The following is a 6000-nucleotide window of genomic DNA, read 5'->3' as shown; positions in this document are numbered from 1 at the left end:
CTGTAGATGAAGGATCACACATTGTGAAGGAGAAAATTAAAAGCTAAATGGATATAGAGCAATATTTTAAACTGGGTTATCAAGGCTGCTCCAGTATCCTGGATACTTCCTATATTTTATCTTTTGTCTGCAAAAATTGTTCAGAAGCTGTAGAAGAAACAATTTGAAAGTCCACCACTCTGAGAAAACAGCAGCTCAAATTTTAAATTATTAGCCTGAGGATACTACCTCTTTCTCAGTGCTGTGTACTAAGATTCATTGGACACGAATGCTGCTGTGTGTTCTGATGTACTGAATCTTGGAGCACTTGATGTGTGACTGTTGTGAAAGAAGAATGGCATAGATCAAAATAAAAACTGGGATGCTCTATTGTTTTCTAAGGACTCAGGTTTGTGTATTTGCTTATTTCTTCCTCTCACCTTTAATATCCCATAAAACCACTGAAGGAAATGTAATCAAATTATGTGAAAACAGAAGGAGGCTACAGGATCATAGCTGGAAACTACAGCTCTTACTGCATCATAAATCAAAGTCCTCTGTCCAGATTTGCTTCTTACTGAATGTCCTTTGAACACCAAGGATTTCAGGAGAAAATAAGAAACTCTACTAATGGACTTTTTGGCACAGCACATTTGTTTTTTCCAGGATAGCATAATTTTACATTTTACATTTTATTAATAAGTTTTAACCTCAAAGTTCAATTTTAATTAATTAAATGAGGGGAGGCAGCCAGGTGACTTTCATCCCTTCAATTGCAGCTTTAATTTAATCCTTTAAAAGCAAGTATAAACATAAACCTAAAATATAATTGTGCTACCAGTAACAGCTAAACTGAACATAATAACCTGCAGCCCAAATAACCTTGAAAGCACAGAATGCAATTTGAGCCTTAATACAACTATGTGCATGTGTAAGCAGTCTTAACTTTTTCTGCTCTACAAATTATTATTTATCTTCCCCTTAAGAAGCATAATAAATCTCCAAGACAGCAAGCTTTGAAGATTCAGTTTTCTCTGGAAATTTTAATCCATAACAAAAGATTTCAAAAAGTACAATAATTTACATTTAAACAGGTGTAGTTCTTTCCATTCTTCAATTTTAAAATAATAATATAAAAGATTTCCACTCCTCAATTCCTATAGTGTATTCTCCTTTGTCACAAAAAATGGCAAAGCTACAGTTGTTCCCTCTCATAGGGCTCTGCTCTGTATCCCTGTAGCACCATTAGCAGGCTCTCTTAGGTTATTATAGTAGTTATTGATACCAATCATTGACATGTGAAACATTGATAAGAAAGCAGAACTTACCAGAAAACTTCATTCCACAGAAGGCTTTGGTGTTAGGCACACTTTTCTTCATAAAGTAGGGTAAAAAGCAGCTCCAAACAAGACGCCCATCTATTCCAGATACAGGCTAGCTAATAATGGTAATGGAAATGTGGGGTGAACATCAGGTTCTGGACAATTGTTTGGTGAAAGTAAACATTAACGTAAACATAATAAAACAGTGATATGTCACTTAAATCTGTATTCTATTTCATCACACCATTCTGGCACAGGCCTCTAAAGCACTGCCAAGAAACTTTTTTCCATAAACTGTTGAACTTACTGCCTGCTTTGACCCCTGCTAGCAAGATGCTTTGGGGATAAAAAAATCCATTGCATTTTAATTCACTACACCATTACACAGACACCAGCATTTTGCCACCAACATACACTAGAAAAGTTCAGCTTCACGTTACAAAATTTACTTTTCAGGTAGTCGGAGAAAATAAAGGTTTTCCACAGTATTTTCATATATCTTATCTTACAAACAGAAATGTTGCATATACAATGTGGTGGGATCAAGCCCACTTCATGCAGCTTCCCATGTATCAAAGCCTGCTTTGCTCTCCGAAGCAGGGTGCAATTCCTCATGTGCTTGGAGGAAGAAGGGCTGTTGTTGTATAAGTCTCCTCATCAGCGTCCAGGGTGTTTCATTAGAGCATTTCATCTTTGAAATGCCACCAAGCTGCTTACCTGTCACCAAAAGAAAATGTACTATGACTCAAAGTCTCTGGCCTCAAAAATACAGCCAATGAATTTATAATACATTTTTAGTATATTTGCAGCAGGAAAAGGGGCATGGTTCTGTAAGTTAAAAGGCCTATCCAGTCCTACACTCTTCGATTCTGTTGTTAAAAGTAAATGATGTAGCAAATATTTTATGGTCTATATATCTCTCAAAAATTACCTGCAGGAATGATGGCTTTTGCAGCCACATCCCTTTGGCAATTCTGCATAATCTATCTGGGGAAGATTTCTGTTTACACTGAATTTATTTTTACTATTGCTCAAGGTCAAAACTGCAGAAAATATACCTTAAATCACAGTTTGAAATATCTGAATCTAGTAGAAGCAATCTGGGTACCTAACGCTGCTTAAATGCATAACATAGTTTGGTAAATGTATTTTATGTCTTCTTTATACCTTTACTTTCATTGATATAGCAAATGGAAGGAAAAAATCCCCTCAAAAATAAAGTTATATAGAAAGAGAAAAATAGAAAATTTTGGGGTAGAAAGAATTTTCAGGCTTATATAAAGTATATTAATTTATAAATTTGCTGTTTCTCCTTTTTCTTTTTATCATAAAACCTCCAAGTTCCTATAAAAGGAAGTAACTATAACCCCAAATAAAACTTCTACTATTTGAAATGGAATTAGATTACACATGTAAGTTGTCTATGACGTGACAAGTGCTTAAAGAGCTGAAAATACCTTCGCAGCAGGACATGCTGCAAAACAAATGCCATTTTATAATTATTTCAGTTGTTTTATACAGTCACAAATAGAGACTACCAGTAAGCAACTATCAGGACACTATTAAAGTTAATAATTGTTCAAGACCACCTATATTTGCAGATTACTTTTGGGTTTTTTTTACAGGTCCAAATCATGTGGGCACTTTTCATGCAATGTCCATAACCTCTCTCTAGAAGCACCTTCCCTGAAATGCAGTTTCACATTAGAAAATCTGAACATATCAGAGGTGAAACCTGGAGCACCAGACCACATTTCAGCTTGTTTGTATCATCCTGGTCATTTGGGCTGTAAAGAGGAGCCTAAACCGGGAAAATCCAAAGGGGCAAGAGGCAATACACAAAATACTGCACATAGACAACTGCAGAAACCTAACTTTTGTCAGGTCTGGTGTGTAATACCTAAAGACTTCCCTAGTGGAAAGAAATGCATATTTGTATTTCATACAGATTGAATGCATTTCTGCAATTACATGGATAGCACCATTCTGCCCCCTTTGGCAGGTGAATATATGCCTTACTCAAAGTAAATTTACAATGTAACATATATATATGGTTGAATTTGTTCGCAAGTATTTCACTTGTGTTAGTTACCCATAGTGAGATTCCAGGTTAAGGTAAAAAAGTTCTTTTCACTGTAAAAAAAAAATCAGTTGACATGTTTTGTTCTTCATTTCAGAATATTGATTATGTATATACCAGAAAATATCAGCAAGGTTTACTTTTTCATAATCCTGAGCAGAAAGAGGAAAACAAATACGCTAAAAATCTTATGAGAGTATGACTAATAACTGCACTCTTCATACATAACAGTACTTTCAAGCAGAAAAGACAGAATTTCTCAATTTCTCTACTCATAGGATAGGGCCAAAACAACAGAATGCATTCCCCTGTTACAGCTGAGACAGTACAGACCTCATTCCAAGTGCAAGGCTTGCTCCCTTGAATTGCCACCTCACATGCCATGCAGACTATAGATGCATAAATCCCATCTGCCAAAGGAAAACAGTAAATAAAAAAGCTCTACCAAAACAAGGCACTTCATTTTACATTCCCTTGGTGACAAAGAAAAAATAATAATAAAAATAAAGGTCTCATGCCAGATTCTGGAACATTACTAAATGATGATTAAAATATACCATATTTTTAATGGAATATGATAATGAGTAAAACAGAAATAAGAGTAATAAGAAATAGAAGATGGATGGACACTGTCCCTGTGGGTCCAATCTGGTTTCTAGATGTAAGAGAAATTATTAAAAATCATTGTTGTTCTCATTGTTTATTTGTGTGGTTCAGCCTTCCAGGAGTAATAAAAATAGAGTCAGCTGGAGATAAGATTTGTATGGTAATGAACATTCCATAAATACCTGGTGTGCTTTTCTTTTCCAGTGAGCTTCCCTCAGAATCAAGGGAACCACATTGCCTACAACAAATAAACTACCTAGTGCTTCTAACTGGGACGTGTAAGACTGTGCTCCAAAATGAATTCATATAAACAGTGAGCGTTGTGGTACATACATATTACAAAAATTTCGTCAAGGTCTCATTGTTGGTTAAAGCACAGGCTAAAAAAGCCAACTCAAAATCCAATGTGAGCAATGGCTTTGAATTTTCAAATAAAAAAATCAATATATTGAGTTCACAGTTTTCCCATGAATAGAATAAAGATCAAACAGACCCACTGGGGCAAGACTGGCATTAAACCATGTCATATTCTAGGACAAAATTACTTCACAGAATGGGGAACCTTTGCAAAAACCTTCTCAATTTCAGTTCAGGCCTGTAAGACAAAAATATATTTCTAACATGTTTATTTAAAGTAAATAGAATAATTGTACAATAGCAAGGATTAGTTTTTATTATTTTTAAATGTTAATTGCATTTAAAATGTGATGCATGAAGGCTTTTTAAAAGGTGTAAGATACCATTTCTATTAACAATTTGAGTTTATTTCTCTAGGTGGGGATTTTGTTATTAATCAATCACATGGCTAAACCATAATGAAGTTTTGTGTGTAAGAACTTTGTTTCTATAATGAAAACAATCTCTATCCTCTTTTCCTTTCATAGGAGTTAAAAACATTAGTTTCCCCAAAAGGTCAATGGAAGAGGCAGCTAGAAAAGCCAAGAGATTCCGTTTGCTTTCTGCTTGTGCCCTGAGACCTGTTTTTATTTCTGTCATTCAAGAAGAGAAGCTCGCTGCAGGTTTTCTACAGCCCCCAGAAGAAATTTAGCAGGGTGACTTTATTTGGGCAGTTCCACGTGGAGAGCAGATTGACAGGCACAGCACTGCTCTGCAGGGCAGGTGGCAAAGGCCATTAGTGCCTGCTTCCCTTCACACTGCCCTTCTGCAGCAGGGACCCTGCCTTCTGCCTCCAATTAGCCCATAAATAAATTATTGATCTGTCACCTCTAAGCTCACACTGCTTTCTAGCCTTGAAACTTCATTGTTCTCAAATATGCCCTAGGGATCACTAAGCTCGTAGAATAACAAAAAAAATATTACTGCATGTAAATCCAGACATTTCTAAAATACCTGTGTCAATTTGGCACTCTCCTGTCCAGATTTAAACCAATAAATTATTTAGTAGTTTTTGAATGAAACATTTTCCAAGGAGTTACAAGTAATAGAGAAGCAAATCACAGCTGTGCAAATGCAGATGACGAATTTTAATTTGCCTATAACAACAACCATTACGTGCATTAATATGCAATAACCATGACATTCTTGATATCTATAGGAACATCACAGCGTCTGTTTGGCTAAGAAAATTATACTACAACCTAGCCAAATATCAGTTTTATTGTAACTCAATGGGAATGGTGGCCCAGGAAAGGTCCCAGATCAAGGACAAGAGAGCCAGATTAAGGTAAAATACAAATGATTAAATGACTGCCAGTTACAGCCATAATATCTGTGTATGTAGCATTCATAGAAGAACCATATCTATTTACACAATCACATTTAATTTCCATACATAATATTACATTTACATCTACAAATACTGAGAAATTGTCTATGGAAAAATATATGTGGTTGGTATGTGGAGTATGTAGACAAATATTGTGCATTTAGAAAATAAATCGATATAACAATATGCATATAACAGAAATACATATAACATATATAACAGAAATACATATAACATATCTAGAAATATATATATAATCATTTTTATGTATATAAAGAAACCATAAG

Source organism: Ammospiza caudacuta, chromosome 4 (assembly GCF_027887145.1).
Source record: "Ammospiza caudacuta isolate bAmmCau1 chromosome 4, bAmmCau1.pri, whole genome shotgun sequence".
Lineage (NCBI taxonomy): Eukaryota > Metazoa > Chordata > Aves > Passeriformes > Passerellidae > Ammospiza > Ammospiza caudacuta.
The sequence above is the reverse complement of the archived record's forward strand: the minus strand, read 5'-3'. Positions refer to the sequence as shown.